The 17091-nt window shown below is 38.8% G+C and overlaps 1 protein-coding gene across 18 annotated transcripts in view; it reads left to right on the forward strand.

Moving 5' to 3' along the window:
• CDC42SE2 (CDC42 small effector 2) overlaps nt 1-17091 on the forward strand; it is a 129269-nt gene that overhangs the window by 44673 nt on the left and 67505 nt on the right. For 15 of the 18 annotated variants that reach the window (XM_045394206.2, XM_073994169.1, XM_065545883.2 and 12 more), the window contains one exon: nt 13608-13778. The exons of the other annotated variants lie outside the window; for them this stretch is intronic. The gene's annotated coding sequence lies outside the window, so the exon portion shown is untranslated. The remainder of the gene's footprint in view (nt 1-13607; nt 13779-17091) is intronic. 18 annotated transcript variants of the gene reach the window in all.

Genomic DNA, 17091 nt, shown 5'->3' on the forward strand with positions numbered 1-17091 from the left:
TTTCTTTCTTTCTTTCTTTCTTTCTTTCTTTCTTTCTTTCTTTCTTTCTTTCTTTCTTTCTTTCTTTCTTTCTTTCTTTCTTTCTTTCTTTCTTTCTTTCTTTCTTTCTTTCTTTCTTTCTTTCTTTCTTTCTTTCTTTCTTTCTTTCTTTCTTTCTTTCTTTTTTAAGATTATAAAAGATTTCCTTATGGGAAGAAAAGACCACCCCACCTCTCTTAATAAATCCAACCTAAGATTGCAGCATATTTATTAAAACTAAAAGTTTGATGAAAGTAGCATGTTTTCTCTAAGTTGTAAAGTAAAAGTATGGAGATACAAATAGTGAGTTAAAGATGACAGTAACTAATTTAGACATTTTTTGTGTTTTTCATAAAAGTCATAGGAAAAGGATGATTAAATACCTTATATTCTTTTTTTGCATTTTTGTTCTTTCTCATGCAAAAGTGGCTTCTTTCCAGATCACTTCGACCTGAAGATACAATAAAATATGATAGCAGAGAGAATGAGGCCGTTATTTAGTTCCATTCTTCTCCATGGTTTTTCTTGTACCCATAGTCATTATAATTACATAAAGCATTAAGAAACCTTTAACTCTTTCTCTTCTTTCCCTCTTTCTCATGTATACATGAGAAGACAAATATTTGTAGTGTACAAAGTGTTTTTGAAAGTTACCTCATCCTGGCCGGGCGCCGTGACCCTGTAATTGCAGCACTTTGGGAGGCCGAGGTGGGTGGATCACGAGGTCAGAGATCGAGACCATCCTGGCTAACATGGTGAAACCCCATCTCTACTAAAAATACAAAAAAACTAGCTGGGCATGGTGGCAGGTGCCTCTAGTCCCAGCTACTTGGGAGGCTGAGGCAGGAGAATGGTGTGAACCCGGGAGGCAGAGCTTGCAGTGAGTGGAGATTGCACCACTGCACTCCAGCCTGGGCGACAGAGTGAGACTCCATCTAAATAAATAAATAAATAAATAAATAAATAAATAAAAATAAAAAAAATTATAAAGATTATAAGTTACTGCATCCTATAAAAGCCTTTTTGATGTCATTTTACCCTTTGAGAAGTAATAGATCGACAAACTGGCATCTTGGTTTCTTTTGGTTTTTCACACGGGGTCAAATAAAAACTAGGAGACTCTCCCTATTTCCAGTCTTAATGACAGTTTTTCATTTTTTTCTTTAAAAAGTTTATTAATACACAAAAACGTATTTAGCTATTTTTATGAGTAATTTCACTGAGTTATTTGTAAAAGGCAGTTAAATCTAATTTCTTAGGAAGTTATGCTTCCTGTTAGGGTGGGTTAGACTAATGTGCTTTCATTCAGCTGCTGTCTAGTCATCTTTAAATTTTTTTTTTTTTTTTTTTTGAGATAGAGTTTCACTCTTGTTGCCCAGGCTGGAGTGCAATGGCACAATCTTGGCTCGGTGCAACCTCGGCTCGGTGCAATAAAATATCTCCTGGGTTCAAGTGATTCTCCAGCCTCAGCCTTCTGAGTAGTTGGGATTACAGGCATGCATCACAAAAGTAGAGATGGGGTTTCTCCATGTTGGTGAGGCTGGTCTTGAACTCCCGAACTCAGGTGATCTACCCGCCTTGGCCTCCCAAAGTGCTGGGATTACAGGCGTGAACCACCACGCCCGGCATCTTTAAAATATTTTATGAATTCAGGTGTCATAGAATCTTAGAATTGATTTAAACTGTGGATATTATTTAGTATGACGTCGCAAATATAGTAATTCTTTTAGTGTCCCTGGTACTTAAAAACCTCTAGTGACCATGAATTCACCACTTTCTAGGCATCCCAGTATCTTTTTGGGGGCAGTTAGACTTGTAGATAGTTCTTTTTTTTTTAAAACCAAAAATTGCCTTCCTGAAACTTGTGCATAGTAGCTTTGGTACCACTGTCTTTGGTACCCCATAACAAGTTGGCTTCCTCTTTCCCATGCTGTGCTAAGACCTACAAACCTTTGAGGGCTGTCATATCTTCCCCTTGTACTTTTTGCTAAGCTAAATCTGACACCCAGAATTGAATGCTGTTTTCCCACATTTCTGAATCTGAAATTCTGGGACTAAGTTTTTCCCATTACTTGGAGGTGCAGCCAGGGTTAATAACCTCTGTAATATAAATGCCCTGAAAGGAAGGTACAAGGTACATTGGAATAGGGCCTGAATAGACTTGGGGATTGGGGAATGATTCCTGAAGGAAATGATAGCCATATCAAGTTCTGAAGAGTATGCCAGACAGAAAGAAGTGAACAGTAAGTGTGTGTGTCCTGTAGGCAACAGAAAGAAACTGAGAATGGTTGGATGGCACAGTCATCAGGCATCAAATGGAAGAGGTAGTAAATGAGGTTGAAGAGAAATGTGGGAACCAAATTGTAAAGGCCCTGAGAAGTCATATGAGGAAACTTTCCTGAGGATAATAGCCATTAAAGGGGGTTTTATATCAGGAGTAACATGATCAGACATTCATTTTAGAAGTATCATTCTTGGCCGGGCGCGGTGGCTCAAGCCTGTAATCCCAGCACTTTGGGAGGCCGAGACGGGCGGATCACAAGGTCAGGAGATCGAGACCATCCTGGCTAACACGGTGAAACCCCGTCTCTACTAAAAAATACAAAAAACTAGCCGGGCGAGGTGGCAGGCGCCTGTAGTCCCAGCTACTCGGGAGGCTGAGGCAGGAGAATGGTCTAAACCCGGGAGGCGGAGCTTGCAGTGAGCTGAGATCCGGCCACTGCACCCCAGCCTGGGCGACAGAGCAAGACTCTGTCTCAAAAAAAAAAAAAAAAAAAAAAAAAAAAAGAAGTATCATTCTAACCAAAATGGGAACAAATTGGCGGGACTAAGAGTGGTTACCAGGGGTCAGTTAGCAGCTATTATGGCATTTGTTTAAAGATAATGGTGGTGCCTAGAACTCTACTGGTGACTTAGCGTTGGGGAGAAACAGATTGGACAAATGGAACATGGTTGTTTGGCTATGGGGGATGAGATGGAAAGGCAAGAGTTAAGGATAACACGCTTGTTTCTGGCATTGTAAACTGGGTAGATGAGAGGGAATTTAATGAAAATAAATTGAGTAGGATTGGGGGGTGGGGTAGTGGTAAGGAAGAAGCAGAGTTCAGTTAAGGAGCAGAGTTCAGTAAAGTTTGAAGCAGAGGTAGCACATCCTGTGGAGCTGTACTGCATGCAGCTGGGTGTGAGGCTAAACTTAAAGACACCTAGGCTGGAGAGCTTTGGGCTGGAGACAGCTGTGGGCTGGAAATGTAGATTTGGCCATCAGCGTTGATGGTAATTGAACTCAGGGGAGTGATTGAAATAACCTAGGGGAGCAGTTGTAGAGTGAAAGATGAGGGCATAGGACAAAACCCTTAAGAACTGTTAATGTAATGTTAGTTTTTGAGCTAAGAGCCTTTGGTGTTTTGACTGGATTATCTGAGAACCAGCAAAAAAGAGGGAATCAGGGCTGTTGTGATATAGATATGTAGTAGAAACCCACCTAAATTATTTGATTCAGAGAGTAAAGTTGTTCTCAAGTGGTCTATCCTACCCAGCCTGTCACAGTATCTGACATTTATGTTGTTAGTTTCTCTACTTTGGCTTAAGGTGTTGTCTCTCTAGGAGTTCCCTGTTAAAATGTTATCCTTAGAGAACTAAAATATTAATCCCATTGTTGGTGATGGTGGTAGTGTTTTTAGGGTCACTAGCTTTTATTCTGGAATTCAGTGAAAGGATGGATGGGAATTTGAGAAACATAAGATATGAAAAACATGACGTTACTGAGGAGTTTAGGACCACAGAAGAACCTGGACTTGCAGCATTCAGGTTGCCAAGCACCTGGATAAGGGGAGTGAGAACAAGTGAGAGCAAGAGAGAAGTTGGAAAAGGGGGATAGTGAGTTGGATAGCATAAAGTGTCACTAAAACGGGAATAAGAACAAAGAACTAAATAAGGGAAAAATCTGGACAGTATTTTAATTATAAATTAGGGTGACTATATAATAATTATGTTGTAGGTGAGGCGTGGTGGTTCATGCCTGTAATCCCAGCACTTTGGGAAGCCGAGGCACGTGGATCACGAGGTCAGGCGATTGAGACCATCCTGGCTAACACAGTGGAACCCATCTCTACTAAAAATACAAAAAATGAGCCAGGCGTGGTGGTGGGCGCCTATGATCCCAGCTACTTGAGAGGCTGAAGCAGGAGAATGGCGTGAATCTGGGAGGTGGAGCTTGCAGTGAGCTGAGACCGCGCCACTGTACTCCAGCCTGGGCGACAGAGCGAGACTCCGTCTCAAAAAAAAAAAAATTATGTTTAAAAATTGGCATAAATTGTGACTATCACAAGCAAAGAAGGATGAATGGTCACTCTAGTTATAATGTGCTTATTAATTGCATAATAAAATAGTTTCCATTTTTAGCTACCGTATGTCAAGCATTGTAATAAGTAAACACTTTATACATCTTATTACATTCTTACAATAATTCTCTGAGGTGGCATTGTCTTCGTTTTATAGTTAGTGAAACAAATCTCAGGGAGGTAACTTCCCAATGATTCTCTGTGGCAGTCAGAATTGGAAACTGTATTTATTTGACCGTACACAAAATACACAAACTCTCAAATACTGTATTGTACACCACAGTTGCTGTGGGTGTGTATATGTATTTTAAAATGTCCTCTGAGACTGGCAAGGGTAGGGAGAAGAGGGAGAGAGGAGAGATGGGGTTAAAGGATACAAAATTACAACTAGATAGGAGGAATATGTTCTAGTGTTCTGTGGCCCTGGAGGATGACTATAGTTAATAACGTATAGCCTCAAATAGCTAAAAGGAGGATATTGAATGTTCCCAACCCAAAGAAACGATAAATGTTTGAAATGGTGAATATGCTAATTACCCTGACCACTATATAGTTTATTGAAACATCACTGTGTACCCCATAAATATGTACAATTATATTTCAATTAAAAATTTTTAAAAGGGCTGGATGCAGTGGCTCATGCCTGTAATCCCAGCACTTTGGGAGGCTGAGGAGGGCAGATCATGAGGTCAGGAGTTCAAGACCAGCCTGACCAACATGATGAAACCCCGTCTCTACTAAAAATGCAAAAATTAGCCAGTTGTGTTGGTGTGCGCCTATAATTCCAGCTACTCAGGAGGCTGAGGCAGGAGAAGAATCACTTGAACCTGGGAGGCGGATGTTACAGTGAGCCAAGATCACGCCACTGCACTCCATTTTGGGTGACAGAGCAAGACTCCATCTCAAAAAAAAAAAGTTAAAAAAGTTAAAAGTCCTCTGACTTAAAAACAACTCTGACTTGCTAATTATCAGCATAATGTATCATCATAATAATTAAGCTCCCTTCCCATTCTGATACCCCTATTTTTTGAGGCATGGAGAGGGGGGAATAACCTGTCTGAAATCAGTACACTTAGTAAGTGGCAGAGCCAGATTTCAAACCCTGAAGACAGTTTGACAGCAGCACCTCGTTTTTCTTTATCTTATTTTTTTTTTTTGGGATAGGGTCTCACTCTCTTGCCCAGACTGCAGTGCAGTGGCGAGATCTTGGCTCACTGCAACCTCTGCCTCCCCGGCTCAAGTGATTCTCCTGCCTTAGCCTCCCAAGTAGCTGGGATTACAGGCATGCGCCACTGCTGCCTGGCTAAGTTTTGTTTTTTGGGTTTTTTTTTTTTTTTTTTTTTTTTTAGACGGAGTTTTGCTCTTGTTGCCCAGGCTGGAGTGCAATGGCACGATCTCAGCTCACTGCAACCTCCGCCTCCCAGGTTCGAGAGATTCTCCTGCCTCAGCCTCCCGAGTAGCTGGGATTACAGGCATGCACCACCACGCCTGGCTAATTTTGTGTTTTTAATAGAAATGGGGTTTCTCCATGTTGGTGAGGCTGGTCTTGAACTCCTGACCTCAGGTGATCCGCCCATCTCAGCCTCCCAAAGTGCTGGGATTATAGGCGTGAGCCATAGCGCCCAGCCTAAATTTTGTGTTTTTAGTAGAGACGGGGGTTTCACCATGTTGGCCAGGCTGGTCTCGAACTCTTGACCTCAAGTGATCCACCCACCTCAGCCTCCCAAAGTTCTGGGATTACAGGCCTGAGCCACCGTGCCTGACCATCACCTGTTTTCTTAACTGCTATCCTGTACTGCCTCCTTTAGCCATATTCTTTGTCTGGACATGTTCTCATTTCTCTTAGGAGTGGGTTTGTTAGGGAGCATGGTAAATGTATATATACCTTTATAAGAAAGTTGCGAAATTGTTTACAAAGTGGTTGTATCATTATGACTTACCATGAGTAGTCCATTTTTATTGCCTCATGACCTTTTCTTCTTTTTTTAATTAAGACAAGCAGATTCTGAAACTCCAGCAATTAGAAATAGCTTATTTCCCCTTTAACATTTTTGCCTCATTCACAGCTAACCTCACCTGTACCCACTTCTGTAACTCAACACATCTTACACTTTTAAGGTCTTGGAATGTTAACAGCACCAGCAAATAACAGCAAGAATCAAACAAAAAGGTCTTGAGTCTTAGTGTTGCCACTGGCTACATTATTGCCCAGATGACTTCACTTAAACTGTTTAAGTCAGTGATTACACGCATTTCTTTACAGTGTATTTACAGAGGAAATAAATGACAGTGATTTATTGCAGTGCTAATAGACATTGTACTAATTATGTGATTTTAAGTCAAGTTTCTTTACCTTTCTGGGCCTGTAAAGTGAGGAAATTGAACTAGATTTCTTACAGGTCTATATTTGTCCCTGACAGATCTGTATTTCTTTGAGAAGAAAAAAGGAATTGGTATTTGACATTAAAGAATCATGCATAGAAATGTGTCATGTATTTAAGTACTTATTTTTCATTCAACATCAGAGTGATTTAATAGGGTCAAGGCCTGATAATTTAAGCTACTGTTTCTTGAGGAAAAGTGGAAAGTACTCAAAATGTTACTGGAAGACTTATGACTTTGGCTTCTTGTAGTTTATCAGCTGAAATTTAAGACTTTTGAATTGTAGTGGATTGGGCACTTAAAAATCGATTTTATTTTTAATTTATAAGAAGATCTGAGGATTGGAAGGAATCTTAAATAAAGTTTGTCTAAATCATCTGTCAGTAGGACTTTTGAATCATCATCCTAACATCCTGACCTCTGATAAAAGATACCCTAAGGCAGGACATTCCACTTTTAGGTAGCAGTGACAACAGAAAGATGTACTAATAGGTAGAACGTACAGCCTGTACTCATTCATTGGAGTTGTGCCATTTGGGATGATGCAAAACAAGCATAATTTTTCTTTGTGACTGCCCTACAAGTATTTAGATGTAGCATGGATAACTTAATTTCTTTAAAAATGCAGTCTTGTCTTCATAATAATATGATGGAACTGAGAATGATTAACTTGGGAGACTAGAAATCTCTGCATAGAGATGGAGTGTACACTTTGGCTTTTGTCTAAAATAATTTTCTTTTTTTTGGGGACAGTCTTGCTCTGTTGCCCATGCTGGAGTGCAGTGGCATGATCACAGCTCACTGCAACCTTGACCTTCCCAGCCCAAGCAATCCTTGCACCTCAGCCTCTCAAGTAGCTGGGACCACAGGCATTCACCACCATGCCAGGATAATTTATTATTTTTTTTAATTTTTAAATTTTGTATTTTTTGTAGAGATGGGGTCTCTCTACGTTGCCCAGGCTTGTCTTGAACTCCCGGGCCCAAATAATCCTCCCGCCTTGGCCTCCCAAAGTGCTGGCATTACAGGCATGAGACACTGCACCGGGCCTAAAATAAAACTTAATGGTTAAATTCAGCTAAGGAAATAATTCATTTTTTCTCTGTCTCTTCAGTATAAATGACAGGCAGATGGGGATAGAGGTGGCATTTAATATGATACAAAAAGCACCAAGGCATACCAGCACTTAGCAGTTAAACTGGATCTGTTCTCATGACTTTTTCACGAATTCTAAGCAGAATATGAAGTCCATTTTAGTAGTGGTATCCAGATGACACTCATTGAATGATTATATTAAAATATGTTTTTGGTCAACAATGAAATGACAGTATTTTAAATCTAATTTCTACCAAATGTAATGGAGGACTGAGGTACTCTGGACTATAATTGAATTAACAATGTTGAAGTCTACCAAATTTCCTTTTTTCCATGCCAAATTATATTATGCTAGGTTAGTTAGAGTACTGTTTTTGGCATATGCTTTCTTTGTGATTAGTAACTGTTTCTGATCCTTAGCATTGAGATATTATACTTTTGGAAGAGCTATTTTCTGAAGAGAAAGATTGTGGCCATAATTTTCAAATTTAATGCATTAAAAGGATCTTGCTTTTCATTTTAACCCGGCTTGCTACCGGTTATTAATATGTAATCACATTGTTTTAAACATAAAATTGAATGCATATATTTAAAGTGTTCAGCGTGATAAATTTTGGCATATGTATATTCCTGTGAAATCATAACCACACTGAAGATACTGAAAGTACCTGATACCCCGAAAGTTTCTTCTCAGCTGTTTGTAGGCCCTCCTTTTGCGCACCTACCCCCATTCCTAGGAAATTAGCTGATCTGCTTTTCGATCACTAGAGATTAGTTTCTTTTTTCTAGAATTTTGTATAAATGTATTATATAGTATATACTCTTTGTGGCTTCTTTGACTCAGCATAATTATTTTGAGATTTATCCATGTTGATGGGTGTATACAATCATTCTTTTTTTTTTGAGAATATTGTATACTACAAGTTTATCCATTCACCAGTTGATGAATTCTTTCAGTTTTTGTCTCTGTGTTAAAAGAAAAACTTTACACAATGTAAATGTAGCAGAATTTATTTGAGCGAAGAATGGTACATGAATTGGGCAGCACTCAACCAGAAAAGGTTCAGAGAGCTGTGCTGTGCAACCTGGGCAGTAAGTGTAGACAGAAAAGAGAAGCAAGTACGTATATAGATTGGTCAGTTAACAGCTCCTCTTTTGCCTTATTTGAACATGGTCTGATCAGTTGGCAGCCTGTGATTGACGGAAGCTTGGCTGCTTGTGATTTGCTGAGATTCAGCTGTTTACTGTCTTCTTTTGAGAAGTGTCTGTTGGGTCCTTTGCCCATTTTTTGATTAAGTTGTTTTCTTGCTATTCAGTTTGAGTTCCTTGTATATTTTGGATTTGGATATTAGCCCTTTATCAGATATATGATTTTTAAACATTTTCTTTCAATCTGTGGATTGTCTCTTCAATCTATTAATTGTTTCCTTTGCCGTGCAGAAGCTTTTTAGTTGATGCAGTCCTGTTTATTTTTGCCTTTGTTGCCTGTCATATTTGGGGTTATATCTAAAAAAAAATCTAAAAATTGCTCAGACCAATGTCTTGTAACTATTTTCCTATGTTTTCTTCTAGTAGTTCGACAGTTTCAGGTCTTACATTTAAGTTTTTAATCCATTTTGAGTTGATTTTTGTATATGTTGTGATTTAATGGTCCAATTTTATTATTTTGCTTGTGGGTATCCAGTTTTCCCAGCATGATTTACAGTAGTCTCACCATATCTGTGGTTTTGCATTCTGCAGTTTGAGTTAAACTTGATCAACCATGATCTGAAAATAGTGTATGGAAAATTCCAGAAAACAAACAATTCTTAAGTTTTAAGTTATGTGCCATCCTGAGTAGTGTGATGAAATCTTGTGCCATCCTGCCTTGTTCTGCCTGGGAAGTGAATCATCACTTGTCCAGCATATCCATGCTGTATATGCTACCTGCTTATTAGTCACTTAGTAGCTGTCTAGTTTATCAGATTGAATAAACACAGTATATCTAGGGTTCCTGTCCGCAGGGGGTCTTGGAACGTATCCCTCACAGATAAGGGGAGACTACTGTATTGAAGAGACTGTCTTTTCTCTGTTGTGTGTATTTGGTAATTTTGTTGAAAGCCAGTTGACCATAATTTGTAGGTTTATTTCTGGGCTTTCTATCCTGTTCTATTGGTCAGTGTTTCTGTTTTTATGCCAGTACATTCTGTATTGATTACTATAGCTTTGTAGTAGATTTTGAAGCTAGGTAGTGTGATGCCTCCAGCTTTGTTTTGCTCAAGATTGCTTTGTCTGTTTGACGTCTTTTGTGGTTTTATATGAAGTTTAGGATTCTTTTTTCTATTTATGTGAAAAACAACATTGGAATTTTGATAGAGATTGCATTGAATCTGTAAATTGCTTTGGGTACTGTAGACATTTTAACAATATTAATGATTCCAATCCCTGAACATGGGATACCATTACATTTATTTGTATTGTCTACAGTTTCTTTCATCAATATTTTACAGTTTTCAGCATACAGATCTTTCACCTCCTTGGTTAACTTTACTCCTAAATATATATACTCTTTGGAGGCTATTGTGAATAGAATTGATTTCTTAATTTTTTTTCAAGATTATTAGTTGTTAGTGTAAAGAAATGCTACTGATTTTTGTCTGTTGATTTTGTACCCTGCAACTTCGTTTATCAGTTCTAACAGTTTTTTGGTGGAATCTTTCGGGTTTTCTACATATAAGATAATGTCGTCAGCAAACATACAATTTCTCTTCTTCCTTTTCTTTCTTTTTTTTTTTTTTTTTTTTAAGTCGGAGCCTTGTTCTGTCACCCAGGCTGAGTGCAGTGGTGCGGATCTCGGCTCACTGCAAGCTCCGCCTCCCAGGTTCACACCATTCTCCTGCCTCAGCCTCCCGAGTAGCTGGGACTACAGGTGCCTGCCACCACGCCTGGCTGATTTTTTGTATTTTTAGTGGAGAGAGGGTTTCACCATGTTAGCCAGGATGGTCTCGATCTCCTGACATCGTGATCTGCCCACTTCGGCCCCCCAAAGTGCTGGGATTACAGGCGTGAGCCACCACACCTGGCTCCTCTCTTCTTCCTTTTCTATTTGGATGCCTTTTATTTCTGAGGCTTATCTTTCATTCTGTTAATAGTGTCTTACAGATAGCAGAAATTAGTATTTGAATGAAATTATTACTTTGTCTTTTTTAAGTGGATTATGCTTTTGTGTTTTAGTTTACTAATCTTTGCCTAAGATAAGGCCACAAAGATTTTATGGAAGTTTTATGGTTTTACCTTTAGGTCTGTGATTGATTTTGAGTTAATTTTGGCGTGCAGTATGAATATTCAGTTGTTCCAGCTTCATTTGCTGAGAAAACTGTCCTTTCTCTACTGGATTGCCTTTGTACCCTTATGGAAAATAAGTTGACCACATGTGTGTAGTTGTATTTCTGGACTCTCACTCTTGTTGTATTAACCTGTTAAGTCTCTCCACATGCTAGTACAATGTTTTTGTAGCTTTATAATAAACCTTATATTCTGGTTGTATAAGGCTTCCAAAATTTTTGCCCTTTTTAAAAGCCATTTTGATTGATCTAGCTCTTTGACATTTCCATATGATTTTATTTAATTAATTTATTTTATTTATTTTGAGGCAGAGTCTCACTCTGTTACCCTGGCTGTAGTGCAGTGACATGATCTTGGCTCACTGCAACCTCTGTCTCCTGGGTTTAAGTGATCCTCCTGCCTCAGCCTTTCAAGTAGCTGGGATTACAGGTGTGCACCACCACGCCTGACTAAACTGTAGGATTTTGGAATAAACATGCCAGTTTCTTCTACAAAAAGGTCAGCTGGGATTTTTATTAGAATTGTGTTGACTGTATTGATCAAATTGGGGAGAATTGACATATTAACATTGACTTCACTGATCTGGGAACATAATATTACTCTCTGTTTTTGCACATAATTTGATAATTTCTTCATAATTCATATTTTTATACTACAAATGAAATTATTTTTTAAATGATTGTCTTTTTTTTTTTTTTCTTTCTTTCTTTTTTTTTTGGAGACAGGATCTGGCTGTGTTCTCGATGTTGGAGCTCAGTGGCACAATCATAACTCACTGTAACCTCGAACTCCTGGGCTCAAGTAATCCTCCCACCGCAGCCTCCTGAGTAGCTATGACTACAGGCATGCTGCACCATGCCTGGTTAACTTAAAATATTTTTGTTGTTGTTGTTGAGACAGGGTCTCCCTAGGTATTTCAGGCTGGTCTTAAAATCCTGGCCACAAGCAGTCCTCCATTCTGGCCTCCCAAAGTGCTGGGATTGTAGATACGAGCCACCGTGCCTGGCTTCTGATTATTCTTTGTACAGTTGTTCTATAGAAATAGAATTGATTTTTGAGTATTAATCTTGATTTTTGAGTATGATCCTGCAACCTTCCTAAACTTATTTATTCTGTTGATAGTAGTCTTTTGGTTTTCCTAATTTCATTATCAGAGTTAGCGTAGCCTGTTGGTTCACTGTCAGTTTAGAGTTGAAGAAATGTGTAAGTTTATAAAATGTAGTATCAATGTCTTGCAAGGAGTGAGATGCAGCATCCCCAATGTTTTTCATTTTTCCTTTAATGAAATTCATTTTTCCTTTAATGAAGTACTAGTATTCCTCATAATATGAAACCTTGACACTTCAAGCTACCATTATTTAAGGTGTTAAATTTATAGGCAATTTCAGCAAAGTAATTGATTCTGAAGGATGAATTGCTCTTTGTTTTTATGGCTGGAATTCTAAGAATCTGTTCAAATTATGTATTTTGGAGGGAGAACCAATTGCCTTGGTGATGGCTCTGGGAGACAAGGGAGAGTATGTGGTAAGGACTTTGTTTGTGGCTTGAGCGGAAGTTATGTGGATTATGGTGTGATTTATTGAGATGACGAAGACTGAGGAAGCAATGGATTTAGTATTGTCAGTTCAGGTTGGACATGTTAGATTTTCGGCATGTTTTGTCTACTGTGATAAGGCTTATAGGTTTATTTGGATGCTTTTAAATGAACTATATCTTAGGTTAAAAACAGACCTGAGGTCACACAACTAGTCATTTGCAGAATTTGAACTCCAGCTTCTGACTCTTAGTCCATGTTTGTTATCGCCTTATGGTATATTATATCCTCCAGGCAGAAAAATATGCTTGGCTATGACAATAATAAAATGTTCTCTGGGAGCTGGTAGAAATACATAGCAGAGTTTGCAAGCTCAGATGCCTGCAGGGTACAGACAAGTAACTGTGAGCCAGGCTGTATTGCAAAGGAGAGTGGCGACTTCTGTGGAGAACAGCAAAGCCCCATCCACAGGGTTAGTTAGCTGCTAATCAGCTCCAGAAGATTGTTTCCATATGGGAATGTGGGGCCAGTATTGCTAGATATTCTGATTTTTCAAGAGAGGTCTGAAATCTGGATTTTCATGTAAAGTCCTGATTTATAAATGTAGGCAGTTATCCTTTAACCATGCAGACCAACCTAGTGTGGGTCTACCAAAGGTATCTGTCTGCTGGATTCTGCCCGGTGGGTAGATATACTGTGGAAGCAACAATAAATGTATATGGTGGGAAAAGTGTGGTAACTATGTATAATAAGCACATTATGGTGTTGAAATGCAGGTTGCTTAGGTTAAACATGGTGCTTAGTGAGTCTAGTGTTTGAGTTCAGTCTTTATATGGATCAGTTAATTATAGATGGGGGAGGGGGAATTGCTTTCTGTAGCTTTTTGCCTCCTAATTGCATACTTTCATTTGCAGATAGGGCCAGTTTTGAGTGTGTGAATTTTTGAGTGAAACCTGGAACCCAAATGAGAAGAAATCTGCAAGGAATAACTACTGACAGTGAATCTACAGAGTCATCTGTATGCATAATATGGAATGTTCTTAACCCAGAAGTAGCTGAATGTGTTATTCCATTGATGAGGAGTGGTAAGTCTGATTATCTCCACTGATAATTAAATAACCTAAACCCTTCCATAAAAAGAGGATGATTTCTTCTACATTCTTAGCATTTGCTGACGTTAATTTTTATATCACAGGGGAGGACAGCAGTGCAGTTTAAGGGAATTCTTTATCCCTAACACCATGTTTAATGTCTGATTTCAGAGTTTGGCTTTCTTCTTCCAGTTAGGCACATCCTTACCTTTGCCTAGGCATTTTTCTCTATTATTTTCTTCTTCAGTCCAAGGCCTGAAATATTGTATTTGAAATACTCAGCCAGCGCTGAAATGATGGTCATGATAGTTACCAGCATCCATTCTAATCTTAGTTGTGGTAGGTCTCATTCTCTTTCGGAGTGATTGTTTTAGGAATGGACATGAGAAACAGTTTTGTCTGATGAGAGACAAAAGGGACATCTGCAAGAGGCTTTTGGGGAAATCTTTCTTGCTTTTGAGAAAAGGAAGAAAACAGATGGTCCCTCTTCTCCGCAGAGCTGATATTATCTGGATGTGATGTGTGTGGAAGTGCTGGAGCCATCTTTTTAGTAGCCTGAAGGTGATGCCTTATGTGAAGGAGGGAGAACCAAGGGAACTGGAGAAAAGTAGAACTAGAGTTCCATTTACCATGCCTATAGCCACTTTACCTGAATTGTCTTATTGTTTAAGCAGTTTTGCCTTGAGATTTCCTGTTATTTGCTATAGAAATTATTTAGATTTGATTTCTTCCTTTTTTGATTACCCAAAGCCATGTTTTTTAGTGTCACACACATTTCTACTTGATCATGTTCTTTGTAATCCCTTACAAGCTTTATGAAGTCAAGGGGTATGTTTATATTCCTATTGTATCTGACTCTAATACTTCTTATTGATGTCATCAATACATGTTTGCTTAACTGAATTACTTGATAAGTGTTTGAAAAACCAATCCATAGAATCTAATAATTACAGAGATTTTTTTTTTTTTAATTCACATTCTTTTCTTTAACCACACTGCTTCCCTCTAGGATTATGAGTGAAATTTGTTTTTTCTTTAAGACTTCCAGTATGTAACACATGTTTAAGTGGTTAGTTCTACTCCAGACAATATTGCCTTTTGTTTTTGTCCAACTTTACCATCCAAACCAGGTTCTCTCCTTCATGTTTGAGTATTGGCTTTCAATCTAATAAATGGAATTTCACTTTCTTCTTTATTGTAAAAACAGAATAGTTTGCCTTCTATTTTCTGTGATAACTATAGGAATGGGGGACATCAATAGTAAGAAGCATAATTCAGGAATAATTTGTATTTGGCTTTGGAATGCATATTCACAGAAAGATTCCTTAAAGTGTGCATCCCCACTCTGTTCTTAGGACTCAGTGTTTGGGGGAGGTGGGGGGAAGTTTGGCAGTGATGTAGTAAGAGGGATCTTGGGCCATAGGATAGATGATCTAGTTGCTTATGTTTTAAAGCTCTGTGAAACAAATCACTTTTTTTTTTTTTGGCTTGGCTCTAGATATAAATGTTTTCTTCTATCTTTTCTTTTAAATCTTCTTATTATAACCTTGAAAAAGTATGGAATAAGAACCTCTTTTTCTTCTTGAAAATCTATGGTGTTACTTTCAGTTGTGGTAAAAGGAAAAAGATAAAAAACCTGTGTTATGATTTTACCAGGTAATCTGGTAGTATATTTTGAATCCTTCAAAAAGAAATTTACATTCAGGGAAGAATTCACTTTTTTTTTTTCTCTTGATGAATTCTGATGAAAATCTGGGAGAATACCTTTTTTTTCTTCTTCTTTTTTTGAGACAGGGTCTCACTCTGTTGCCCAGGCTGGAGTGTGATCTTGGCTCTTTGCCTGTGTATTTGAGCCCAAGATGCTAGGAACCTCTGCCTCCTGGGCTCAAGTGATCCTCCTGTCTCAGCCTCCCCAGTAGCTGGGACTACAGTTGTGCACCACCATGCCCAGCCAATTTATATTTTTTGTAGAGACAGGGTTTTACCATGTTGTCCAGGCTGGTCTTGAACTCCTGGGTTCAGGAGATCTACCTGCCTTGACCTCCCGAAGTGTGGGAATTGAAGGTGTGAGCCACCATGCCCAGCCAGGAGAATAACTTTTTAAGAAGATAGAGAAAGTTGTATGATGTGCTTTACCCATCAGTTTAAATGCAGTAGTACCATTATTTAGTAATACAGGAAATTTAAATCATTAAGGTCAGCTTTAATGTGCTGTATTTCATATATATTTTGTTGGAATGGGACATATTTCCTGTCTAAGGCAGTCATGGCAGGCATGCACCCTAAGCTAGATGAAGCAGAGTGAATCTTAGGATATTTGCTAGGAATGCTGAGGATATTTGCTAGGAATGCTGAGATGAAGTCACTTATGTTTTTGTGAATTTCAACCTGAAAACATAGTTATTGAATTCCTGGCAGCTATCTTTTGACCATGAAAGGAAAGCTAGTTGATTAAGAAGCCAACACAGAATGAGTAGAGCAAAGAAAAGCCATGCCCTAGTTACTCCATTTGAGCTGCCAGATCAACCCTTCCCTGAAGCTGCTGTACCTGTAAACTTACAGTTGCATGAGCCAGTAAATTTCATGTTTAATTCAACTGGCTTTGGATTTTCTCTTATATTTTTGTGAAAACATCCTAGCTGATACATCCTTCTCAACCCTCAATTATGCACCTGTATAATAAGAACTCAAGGGACTTATTAAAACTTGAATTGTGAGTTAGGCAAGGAGACCTCTGACACAGATGTGCAGGTTGGCAGATAATGCATTCTTTTTCTTTCTTTTTTTTTTTTTTTTTTTTTTTTTTGAGACAGTTTTGCTCTGTTGCCCAGGCTGGAGTGCAGTGGCGCAATCTCAGCTCATTGCAACCTCTGCCTGCTGGGTTCAAGCGATTCTCCTGCCTCAGCCTCCTGAGTAGCTGAGATTACAGGTGCCCACCACCGTGCCTGGCCAAGTTTTTTTTTGTGTTTTTAGTAGGGATGGGGTTTCACCATGTTGACCAGGCTGGTTTTGAACTCCTAACCTCAAGTGATCCACCTGCCTCAGCCTCCCAAAGTGCTGGAATGAGTTGGGAGTGGAAGGTAGGAGAAAGGTCAATGTGACTTTTACCCCCACCCTCAGTGCCTCACTTCCTTCTGGTTTTCCAAGCCTATAGTACACCACTAATTTTGAGTTCTTGTATGGAATGGAATTCTAAACCACTTACTTCAGCTGCAGTTGTTTTCTTACCCTAGGGCCATAGAAAGTGGTTTGGAGTATAGTTTCTGCCTCTGTGAAGAGATTTTCTTGGTCTTCTCAACAAGGATAA

This window comes from Macaca fascicularis, chromosome 6 (assembly GCF_037993035.2).
Source record: "Macaca fascicularis isolate 582-1 chromosome 6, T2T-MFA8v1.1".
NCBI classification, from domain to species: domain Eukaryota; kingdom Metazoa; phylum Chordata; class Mammalia; order Primates; family Cercopithecidae; genus Macaca; species Macaca fascicularis.